Source organism: Bos indicus x Bos taurus, chromosome 2 (genome assembly GCF_003369695.1).
Source record: "Bos indicus x Bos taurus breed Angus x Brahman F1 hybrid chromosome 2, Bos_hybrid_MaternalHap_v2.0, whole genome shotgun sequence".
Taxonomy (NCBI): Eukaryota; Metazoa; Chordata; class Mammalia; order Artiodactyla; family Bovidae; genus Bos; species Bos indicus x Bos taurus.
Window position 1 is genome coordinate 111114106 of NC_040077.1, and position 12690 is coordinate 111126795.

Here is a 12690-nt window from a genome sequence, read left to right on the forward strand (position 1 = left end):
GACCAATGGATATTTATTGAATGCCCATTTTGTGTCTTTAGCCCTTTCAATATGTAATCTCATTCTGTCCTTAAAATGTCACTATGACATTCCTTGTACATGTGAGAGATTGAGGCTTCAAGTGTCCAAAGTCAAATTACTAATAAGAATCATAGTTAGAATTTGAACTCACAGCCAACAGATGCAAACACAGGTATTTTGACTACTCTTCATTATAGAGTCTTCTCTCACTTTCCACAGAATGTAATATTATGTAATATTTTTCTTCTGTTTTAAGAGCATTTATACGACTTTTCATCTGCAGCTCATATTCTTCATGAATTTGGCAACTTATAACCAGTTGGGAAAGCTATAAAACTTTTCATTTTATTTACTTATTTTATTTATTTTAAATTACTCTTTGTTAAAGTATAGTTGATTTTCAATGTTGTGTTAGTTTCAGGTGTACAATAAAGTGAATCATTTATACATGTACACATATTCATTCTTTTTAAGATTCTTTTCCCAGATAGGTCATTACAGAGTATTGAGTAGAGTTCTTTGTGCTATACAGTAGGTACTTATTAGTTATCTATTTTATATATAGTAGTACGTGTGCATTAATCCCAATCTCTCTATTTATTCCCCTGACCCTACTTCCTCCATAGTACCATAGTTTGTTTTCTACATCTGTGACTCTCTTTCTGTTTTGTAAATAGGAATTGTTCAAAATCCTGAAACAACCACCTAAATTGTCTCTACTGTCTTCTTAGGATCATTCAACAGAGAAAGAGCAGTGTTATCATAATATAGGTTGAAAATGAAGCCATGAACTGAGATTGCTGTTTCCAGGATGGTCTTCCTCTGGTGGGAATAAATATCGTGGTCCAAGGAACAACTGGGGCCCTGAGGGGTCAAGGGCCATCTGGGTCTAGAGAAGGGAGGTTCCGAGATGCTTGCCTGAGGCTAGAGGTGGCTTGAAGAAAGCCTGAGATGCTCTTTGGTTGGGTTAATTTAACAGGTGTTTATCTGCATAGAAAAGTCATTGCAGGACTTATTGTAGATGCAGAAAAGTCACTGGAAAAAACAGAAGGGTCAATTGAATTAATATATTAATTAACTCAATAAACATTCATTTTTGAGTCTTGTGTACAAGATCATTTTGTTCCTGTGCTCTGAATGATTCAGAGAAAAACAAGACATATTTTTTTAGGATTGGAAGTATTAAGTATCTAACAATGATTACTAGATAGTAACTTCAAAATGCTTGGGAACATTTTTTTTTGCATAAAAAAGAAATTTTGTTATGCCAAGGGGCTTATTATTGAACCTATTCAATAGAATTTAAGACTTTCATGGAAGACAGTCAACCAATACCTTTGCTTTTCATTTTTATTTTTTATGGGAACTTCCAGCCCAGTCCTCCTGGTTGGATTTCATTTTGTCAGGTTCATATTCTGCCTTATCAAGTGAATCTTCCCCAGCTCCATGGTGACAGACAATACAGAGAGGGAAATATTTTGGGTCAAAGTTTGGGAACACTTGCCTCATATAAATTTAGTTTAAGCACAGTTCTTCTAGATGTTAAAGTGCATGTTTTCAATGAAAGAAATGTAACTCACATGCTTTTAGCCCCTTACACTGTTAATCAAAATGTCATTCTAGAAGAACAATTTGGAGTCTAAAGAATAATTTCAGTTTTTGAAATAAGGATGATTTTTTAAAAATGGAAAGTCATGATAGGCTGTGGGCATGAAATCTGAAAATAAATATTGTTAAGAAATGTTTGACTACTGTCATTTAAAATTTTTTTCTTTTAGTCTTTATTTTTAACTCAACATTTTTTCCTTGCTAGTCCATTTATTCATTTATTTCCCCAATTTTATTGAAATATAATTGACATATAACATTATATAAGTTTAATATGATCTGATATATATATCAAATCATGCATATGTTTATATATATCACACACACACACACACACACACACATATACACATATATGTGTATATCGGAGAAGGCAATGGCAACCCACTCCAGTGTTCTTGCCTGGAGAATCCCAGGGACAGGGGAGCCTGGTGGGCTGCTGTCTATGGGGTTGCAGAGTCGGACACGACTGAAGCGACTTAGCAGCAGCATATGTGTATATGTTAACTGTGGTGTATATATACACCACGGTTATATTTAGGTAAAGCTCATCACCTTTCTTTCTCATTTAGTCGTAGAGGAGACATGGGCTTTCCAGGTGGCACTAGTGGCAAAGAACCCACCTGCCAATGCAATAAACATAAGAGATGCAGGTTCAGTTTCTGGGTTGGGAAGATCCCTTGGAGGAGGGCATGGAAACCCACTCCAATATTTTTGCCTGGAGAATCCCATGGACAGAGGAGCCTGGTGGGCAATAGTCCATGGGATTACAAAGAGTTGGACATGACCGAAGTGACTTAGCATTCATGCATACAGATGAGACATAAGGATTAGGCTCAAAAATTAAATCAAGTTCCACATAGTTTTAGTAATAAGCATAAAATACATGCTCTCTCCTCAATGTTCATAGCAGCATTATTTACAATTTCCAAGATATGGAAGCAAACTAAATGTCCATTAACAGATGAATGGATAAAGAAGACATGGTGTATATATACAATGGAACACTACTCCGTCATAAAAAAGAACAAAGTTTTCATCTGAAGTAACATGAATGGACTTGGAGTGCGTTATGTTAAGTGAAATAAGTCAGACATGGAAAGACAAATACTGTCTGACATCACTTATATGTGGAGTGTAAAAAAGTACAATGATCTAGTTAATATAACAAAAAAGAAGCAGACTCATAGATACAGTGGTTACTAGTGGTGGAGGAGGGACAACATAAGGACGGGAGAGTGGGAGGTACAGACTATTGGGTGTAAGATAGGCTCAAGGAGGTATTGTACAATATGGGAAATAAAGTACATATTTTGCAATAACTGTAAGTGGAAAGTAACCTTTAAAAATTGTGTAATACCTAATTTTTTTTGGACTTCCCTGGTAGTACATACAGTGGATGGAAGTCTGTCTGCCAATGTTGGGACATGGGTTCAATCTCTGGTCTGGAAAGATTCAATATATTGCAGAGCAACTAAGCCCATGCAGCACAACTACTGAGCCCGTGTGCTGCAACTACTGAAGCCTGTGTGCCTAGAGCCTGCACTCCTCAACAAGAGAAGCCACCGAAATGAGAAGCCCATCCACCACAAGGAAGACCCAGCACAATAAAAAAAACAAATTGTATAAAAAAGCAGAAAAAAATCCAAAAATATGTGTTTTCTAATTATGTTAAATGAATTAATATATACACATATAATTCTCAGAATAGTGCCTCATGTATAATAAACATTCAAATGTTAGTTACTATTGGTGAAAGTTGCTCTGTCGTGTCTGACTCTTTGCAACCCCATGGACTATTCAGCTCATGAAATTCTCCAGGCCAGGATACTGGAGTGGGTAGCCATTACCTTCTCCAGGGGATCTTCCCAACCTAAGGATTGAACCCAGGTCTTCCACGTTGCAGGCAGATTCTTTACTGACTGAGCCATCAGGGAAGTTCTTTGTGGCTTACTGCAACTCATTTTATTAGTGTTTTCTTTGTCTAAAGAACATAAAACCTTAAGATATTCAGTATTTAGTGCCTCGGACTAGAATTTCTGAATTTCACTACCACGATTTCATTACCACGTGGAGAAAGAATGTATTTGGAGTTCAAGTTTGTTCAGATTCTTAACCCAAGTTCACCTACGAATTTGAGCTCCTTCTCTGGAGAAAGGAATGGCAACCTACTCCAGAATTCTTGCCTGGAGAATTCTACAGACAGAGGAGCCCCCTACAGTCTATGGGGTCACAAAGAGTTGGACATGACTGGGGGACTAACACTTTCACTTTCACTCTGTGCTAGCGTTTGGGTGTAGAGAGCTAATGCACACTAAGTTGCTTCAGTCGTGTCCAACTCTTTGCAACCCTATGGACTGTATGTAGCCTTCCAGGCTCCTCTGTTCATGGGATTCTCCAGGCAAGAATACTGAAGTGGGTTACCATGCCATCCTCCAGGGAATATTCCTGACTCAAGGATTGAACCCGAGTCTAATGCAGCTCCTGCATTGCAGGCATCTTCTTTACCACTGAGCCACCAGATAGCGCTTATAGTCTTATACTTAAATAGCTTACAATTAAAGTGGAGGAGATGGATGTTTAAGCAAATTGAATATGATGGGATGAGTACTAGAATGCAGTATTAATCTACTGTGGGAGCCAGGGTAGAAAGCAGCCTGGAGAGGTAGAGAAAGACTCCCTAGACGAGATGGCATTTGATCAAAGTTTTAAAGGATGAATAAGAGTTGCCTCAATTTCTCAATCTGTAAACAGAGGCAGTTGGACAGGATTCATTATGATCCAAACTTCCATGATTCGAATGCTGTGGATCCCTTGGTCAGCCATAAGGGACATTGGCATTGAGCTTTTGCATTTTGATTTTTGCATAAGGCCTTATGTGCACAATTCTTCAGCTCCTCTGTCCATAGCAGAAGCATTGGTTGACTGCTCAGCTGTTGTGCTATCCTGCCAAATAGCTGAGCTTTGAGATTTCAGGACAAAAAATCCACACAACTGGCTGAATGTTGCACTTTTCATCAGGATATTTTGGCACCAGGTAGACAATAACCATGGACGAATTTCAGGAATTTGAGTGATTTGGATTCAGTACAGAGAAAATAGCTTCAACTCTGATTTGAAGTGAAGCTGAACTCTCCTAAGCCAAAAACATAGCCTTTTTTCTTCCAAGTGGTCTAAGATGTTCATTAGCCCTGGCTTTGGTCCTGGGGTATTTTTGTAACGAAGTCGGCTGAAAGTTTGTAGGACATATGGCGTTGCCATCCTTCATGGGTTATAGAGGAGAGCAAAGCTGAGTTGGAGACAGGAAGACAGAAAAAAATCTAAAAAGGAAAAATGACTAAAATGTCACTTGAGTGATTATATAGTTGGGTTCAGTTCTGCCTTAACAAATCCTTAGTAATTGTAGTGGCATTTTTAAAAAACAATTTTATTGAGACAAAATGTATACATTTTGCAGTTCTTTGAATTTTGTCAAATTTATGCCCCCAAGAAACAATCCCATAATTAAGATATAGAGTACCATCATCAGCTCCCAAAACACTTCACATCTTTCCTCATCCAACATCTCAGCCTTAGACAACCATTAATCTGCTTTCACTCACGGCAAATTAGATTTGTCTTTTCTAGAAATTCATGAAAGAGGAATCACACAGTACACGCTTTTGTGTTTGCCTTCTGTCACTCAGCATGTTTTTGAGATTCATCCATGTTACTGGGTATATCTGTAGTTTTTTCCTTTTAATTGATCATTAATATTTCATGGTATGGAATACCACATTTGTTTACCCATTTACCTTTTCATAGACATGTGGGCTCTTTCCAATTTGGGATGCTTATTACTCAAGCTGCTATAAACATTCATATACAAGTCTTGGTGTAGACATATATTTTCATTTCTCTTTGAACAAATACTTATGAGTAAAATTACTGGCCTGCAGGTGATAATGATTTGTTATAACTATAAAAAATTGCCAAACTGTTTTCTAAAATGGCTGTGCCATTTTGCATTCCCACTAGCAATGTTTCAAGAGTTCTAGTTGTTCTGTATCCTGTTAACCTAGTCTTTAAAATTTTAGCTCTTCAGGTGGGTGTGTAGTGGTTTTACACTGTTGCTTTAATACTCATTTCTCTGATGATGAGTAGTTTTGAGCAACAATTCATGTGTTTAGTGGTGATTCATATACTGTTATTTGTAGAGTCTTTGCATCTTTCCTGTAGTGGTTTTGAAGCTTTTACATGGCAATCATGTGGTTTGATGAATAGGCTTTGAGCCACCATGGTGGGTGGATTAAGTTTCACTTAAGGTTGTTTGAAAAACAAGTTTTCATGGTTAAATGCAAAATTTGAAAACCACTCGTTTAAAGCACAATTGCAGAGAAGGTAAACTTGGCTTTTCGTGTTTCCATTCCCCTTTCCCTCGAGGGCCTGCACAGTAAGTAGCAAAGTGGTATTCTGGGCACTGTGGGGAGCACATGACCTAGAGAGAGGAAGCCTTGTATGGAGAGAAATCTGCCCTGGCTCTGCAGTCCGTTTATATCCAGATTCTACCATCTGGTAGCTCTGTCAGCTTGGGCAAGTTATTATCTCATTTGAGCTTATAGTTTCATCAGCTGTAAAATGGGATTAATAATATCTAAGTAGTAGGTTATTCTGAAGATAAAGTGAAAGAGTCAATGTAAAGTTTCTAGAAGCATGGCCAGTGAACAGTAACTCTGCCTCAACTGTTGATTTCCTTCTCTTTCTCCCTACTCCTACACGTGCTTTATTTCTTTCTCTTTATTTTAGGATCTCAGGATTCCTTACCATGGTACTCCATCCTTCCCCAGCCCCCCTTTCAGAGGCTCTGGCCAGGGAGTAATTCTTCCCACATTCCAATATTTTCCTGTTTGTATTCTCCTCTCACCAAGTCCTGATGAATGCATGAGTAGCTAATCTGATAAAACATAATTTTTCTTAAGGTGATAATGGTTGATAACATCTCAAAGTTTTAGTAAGTGTCTAATCGAAGGAGTAAGACCAAAGAAGAATGAATCACAGGAGAATTTGAGGCTTGTGGAAGGCTGATTAGGGTAGGCAATGTTTTTGGTATGGTTGACCTCCCCCAGAAGTCCATAAATCACATTACATAAGTGGTTTTCTCCAAGGAGTTTACCTGAACTTGGACATTTTCAATTATTGGGTTGGCCAAAAAGTTTGTTCAGGATTTTCCCATAACATCCTATGAGAAGAACAAACTTTTGGGCTAACACAATAATTCATTCTTTTCAAGTTTTTCCTCACCATTTATGTAAAAATTTTCCCACCATCTTCAAGGAAGTGAAAGTGAAAGTCACTCAGTCATGTCTGCTCTTTGTGACCGCATGGACTGTAGCCCACCAGGCTCCTCTGTCCATGGGATTCTCCAGGTTGCCATTTCCTTCTCCAAGGGATCTTCCCAAACCAGGGATTGAACCCAGGTCTCTTGCATTGCAGGCAGATTCTTTATAGTCTGAGCCACTGGGGAAGCATATATCTTCTAGGAAGCGAGAGACATATGAATGAATTTACTAGCAAAGTAATGGTACTTTAACAAAGATCCTGTTTTTCTCTAAATTTATATTTTTACCATGTTCCATTACTTGTTGATTGCTTGTGGTTTCCTGGACTATTTCATAAAGATTTTAGGACTTCTGATAAGACTGTTATTATCTGTAGTTGCAGCAAAATCGTGACTGAGTAGGCAGACCTAATACAGGTCCCCTGGGTTGTAATTTGGTAATCCATCTGGCATGTAGGTCAACAAATACACAAGGGAGATTTGGATGGTGATCAGCTCTACCTCTAAGATGTTATGAAATCTTAGACTAATAGAATATTATGGCTGGAAGAACCTTAGGAAACAGTCTAGCCCCATGTCCAGTTTTTTAGATGAAGGCATATATTATTTTGATTGCAAAGTAATTTCCTGATGAATGTTGATCTGTTTCATAGGTCATGATGTTGGCCTGGATATCCCTGCTGTTGACTGTATTCTGAGACACTGATGCATTCATTTCTTGGATGTCACTTTTTGTAATTAAATTCACCACCTCTGATTCTGGTTACTGCTAGTTTGTTAGTTTTGTTAACACATCTTTTTCTATGGCTTTGGGAGTCAGGAGAGTTCTGCAGAATATTAGCATTATGCAAATAAAACTGTTGTGCTATGCACAATAACTTTCAGGTCCTTAAGTGAGCTAGCTTCTTTCTTGCCAATTTATTTCTAAGGACAAGTAAACAAATACCTGAAAAAACGTTTACAGCTTCCATGAGACAGCTGTCCACTAATGGATTCTTACATGGAGACCTTATCCACTTAAACAAGTGTTTCCCCAGATGATGGGAAAAGATTGCCTCCAAACAGGGTAGCTGGATAGACATACATCCAAGTTATCCCAGTTGACTATTCCTGGAAAACTCAGTTCTATTCTGAGAATGAAAAGTTAGAAGAGAAAGTGCACAGAGAATTTGGCACTGTCCGCTCTCATCTGTCACATTAGGCAACTCCTCATAGACCACCCTTCAAAGTTCTTTGAAGAGTGGGCTTCCCCTGTGGCTCAGATGGTAAAGAATCTGCCTGCAATGTGGTAGACCTGGGTTTGATCCCTGGGTTGGGAAGATCCCTTGGAGAAGGGAAAGGCTACCCACTCCAGTATTCTGGCCTGGAGAATTCCATGGACTGTGTCATCCACGGTATCGCAAAAAGTCAGACACAACTGAACGACTTTCACTCACTTCACATGGACCACCCTAAACAACTATGAAGTATTAAAATGTCCTTCCTAAAACAGCATACATCTCCACCCATTGAACCAACCTGGTCAATATCAAGTCTTCACTGGAAAAACAGAAGGCAGCTCAGAAGGGCACAGCAATGGCAAGGCATGAGGTTACGATGGCTTGAAACTAGACAGAGGGAGTGATGCTCTGAAAGATGGTGAGGCAACACCTGAGTGTTGGTACTGTGGGAAGGGAATAGAATTTTTAGGTGAAGATTTTAAGTTCAGCTTCTAATACTCAGGAACAGCGAAAGAAGATATGCAAGTGTGCACACATGTCCAGTTTGGTTTCCCCTTAGCATTCTGACTAATGGTATCTGCCAGGAGTCCCTGTAATTCATGTTCTTCCTCCTTGGTCTTGTGTGATGGGGGCTGTACTGTCTTGTCATGCTCTTGTCTTGTCATAGTGGCAGCTGTTTTCCCCGTGGGAGAAGGAGTTTGCATTTTTTGTTTCATATTGTATGAAATTCTAGAGAACCCTAGGGGAGAGAGGTTCCATGAAGGCAGAGGCTGTTGATGTGGAGCCAACTATGGAAAATAAGTACTCAGGATATGAGGAAATTTACAGGAAAAAAAGGCTGGAAATTACAACCATAAATTAGCTTATAAAGTGTGATCATGCATGCTTATCATCTAGCACCAAGAGAGCAGCAGGAGAGAAAAACACAAAATATTTTTTTAAACCTCCAAACTTGGAAAGTCTGCAAATTCAAAGAACATTTTGGGGAGATTATAAACTGAGTGTTGAATATTGAGAATTGCTTACAGAAGTTCAAAAGGAAGCCTGGTTGAAAGGAAAAAAAATTTTCTTTGGGGATTTGCACTGACATTGACTTTTTTTCCAAAAGGAAAAAGCCTGAAGGGCTTGTTCAAGCTCATATTGCTGAGTCCCAACTTCCAGAGTTTATGATTCAGTACTTCTGAAGTGAGGTCCAAGAACCTGCATTTCTAACAAGTCCCAAGGTAATACTGATACTGCTGACTTAGAGGACCCCACGTTGAGAACAGGATCTTCCTAGGTGGCACCAGTGGTAAAGAACCCATCTGCCAATGCATAGAAATATGAGATGTGGGTTTGATCCCTGGGTTAGGAAGATCCCCTGGAGTAGGGCATGGCAACCCACTCCAGTATTCTTGCCTGGAGACTCCCATGGACAGGGGAGCCTGGTTGGCAATAGTCTATACCGTGGTAAAGAGTTGGACACAACTGAAGAGACTCAGCATGCGCACATGCACCTTGAGAACAGCTGATCAATGAATTCTATTATTTCACTGAGGCAAAGCCCAGAGAGGTTAAATTGTTTTATTTTAATAATATGGCCAGAGTCACAGGGCTAGATCTGAGTAAGCAAAGATGAGACCCACATCTGTGGACTCCAAATCCATAAGCATTTACTTGATAAGGTAATTCTAGAGAAAATATTTAGTATCTTTAAAATAGAAATTTATGACTTCTTATTTCATCCTTACGTCTAAAAATGTATGATAACCAATGGTAACAACACATTTCAGGCCAGCAAATGCGCTCAGTGGAAGAGAAGAATGAATCTAGTCTGAGGCAGAGGCTGGGGCAGAGTCATGGGAGGGTCCTAGGACCTGAATTCTGTGAGTTGTATTTTTATTTGCTTATTCTATATATTATATGTCTCCCCTAGCTAGAATGCAAGCTCTCCAATGGCAGAAATTTGTATTTCTTTTCTCTCCTATACCCCCAGCTCTTGTCCTGTACCTGGTACGTAGTGAGAACTGAGTATTTGTTGAAAGAGATTAATAATATGGTATACTTACTGAGGGCTCAGAATTGGAATAGGGATGATAGGAGTGTTTTCTCTTGTTTTCTTCTGGGGGTGGATAGTGCTGAAGATAAAGCAAACTTTACCTTCTTACTCCAGGTAATCTTTCTGAGTCAGGGTTTGAACCCTTGTCTCCTGTGTTTCACCTGGTGGGATTGCAAAGAGTCAGACACAACTGAGCATCTGAGCACGCATGCATCTTCTTCTTATCATGGCCAAGAATGAAACCTACAGCTGTTCCAGAATGGATATGCCTTCGGCAAAAGGCTGCCAAGCCTCCCAGGGCTCCTGAACCAAAAGTGTTGTTACCAGTGGTGACCAACCTGTTAGCTCTCCCTCCAGGAGTAGATTTCGAAGCCATCTTTAATAATAATGAACATTGATTGAGCCCCTACAATTTTCCCTACAATATTCGTGGGCCTTTGTATACATTAGCTTACTTAATCTTGAGAACTTCCCTAGGATTGAAGTACTATTATTGGCCCTATTTGACAGAGGAGGACACTATAGCTCACAGAGGTTAAGAATCACAGAGGCACATGGCTGATGAGTGTTGGAGTTGGGGTTTAAACCCAGGCAGGAAAAGGCAACGGCACCCCACTCCAGTACTCTTGCCTGGAAAAATCCCATGGATGGAGGAGCCTGGTAGGCTGCAGTCCATGGGGTCACTAAGAGTCGGACACGACTGAGCGACTTCACTTTCACTTTTCACTTTCATGCACTGGAGAAGGAAATGGCAACCCACTCCAGTTGTTCTTGCCTGGAGAATCCCAGGGGCGGGGGAGCCTGGTGGGCTGCCGTCTATGGGGCTGCACAGAGTCGGACACAACTGAAGCGACTTAGCAGCAGCAGCAGCAGCAGCACTCTGACTTCAAGCACTATGCTCTTAACCAGTCCATCTGACTTCCTGATGGCCTTGTGTATGAGTCACACACATCCTGCAGATGAAAAAGGAAGCCTTGAGTGTGTGTTCAGTCCTGTCTGACTATGCAGTTTGATGGACTGTAACCTGCCTGGCTCTTCTGTCCATGGAATTTTCCAGGCAAGAATACTGGAGTGGGTTACTCTTTCTTACTCCAGGGATCTTCCCAATGCAGGAATTCAACCCACATCTCTTGTGTCTCCTGCATCGAAGGTGAATTCTTTACCATTGAACCACCTGGGAAGCCCAAAAAAGGAAACTTTAATGCACACCAAAACTGGACCTGAACTTCACCCTCTTAGCTGACTCAAATTCTCTAAAACCTGTCTTGACTTAGGGGAAAAGTCCTCAGCAATAGAAATAATTGGAGGGCTGTAACAAGGATTACAATGGAATAACAAGAAGCAAATCCAAGGTGGAGAGAAGGGTGTGTATATATGTATGCATAATATATATACACACATATATCTGTAAAATCAGGGGCATGGAAAACATTAATGGCTTTGAAATGTTTTCTTTGAAGTCCAGTGTCCAAGAATTCAGAGAAGCATTTTTTTTTAATATATATAACACGTTACCTGTCTAGAGGGTAAATATTTTTAGGCAGACTTTCTCGTTGTATTTGAAAGGGAAAAATTGTCCAAAAGACAATATAAAATTGAGTAAGAAAGTTTTCTTAAACTGTTTAGAAAATGAACATGTAGACATTGAAGTTAACATGAGTTCTGACTTTATTTTTTCTCTTGACATCATCTGGGTTATTACATTGAATAACCCAGAGTAGGATATTCCTTACCAGGGTGCTCTGAATATTGGACATCATTGGCTTACTAATTCTTCTGTCTTGCTTATGAGACCATCTTAGGATGTGATGATGATGTGAATGAATTGCTCTGTGGAAATGTGTGTCTTTGGACATAAGAAATAGAAAGGGCAGGGCTGACTACGTGAGATAAGCAGCTCTTATCTCATCCAGAAATTCTTTTTACAGTTCTCATTACCCATCGGGGGGCTTTCCTTGTGGCTCAACTGGTAAAGAATCTGCCTGCAATGCGGGAGACCTGGGTTCAACCTCTGGGTTGGGAAGATCTCCTGGAGAAGGGAGAGGCTACTCACTCCAGTATTCTGACTGGGAGAATTCCATGGACTGTACAGTCCATGGGGTTGCAAAGAATTGGACATGACTGAGCGATTTTCACTTCACTTACCCATTGGGTGTTCTTATCTCCGTGTCTTACGTACCCTTGAGCTGCCCAGATTTAGCAATGCCATGCAACTGCTCATTGAAATGGTTGGTAGAGTTTTTCTTCTTATAGGGTGAGACACTGTGGTTTTCAAGAAATCTGCTAATTAATTGTTTTTGGTTATGCTTGCAAATTGATACATTTGTCAGATCTCACCAAATTATGCTCCACAATAACAGTCTCCAAATCTCAGTGGCTTCCTTATACGTTTATTTTTCGCTCATGTAACATAGGGTTGCAGGTCTCTAGCAGGTCTGCTGCTCATGGCCTCTCCCTTCCAGACCCAGACTGATCCAGCAGTCTCG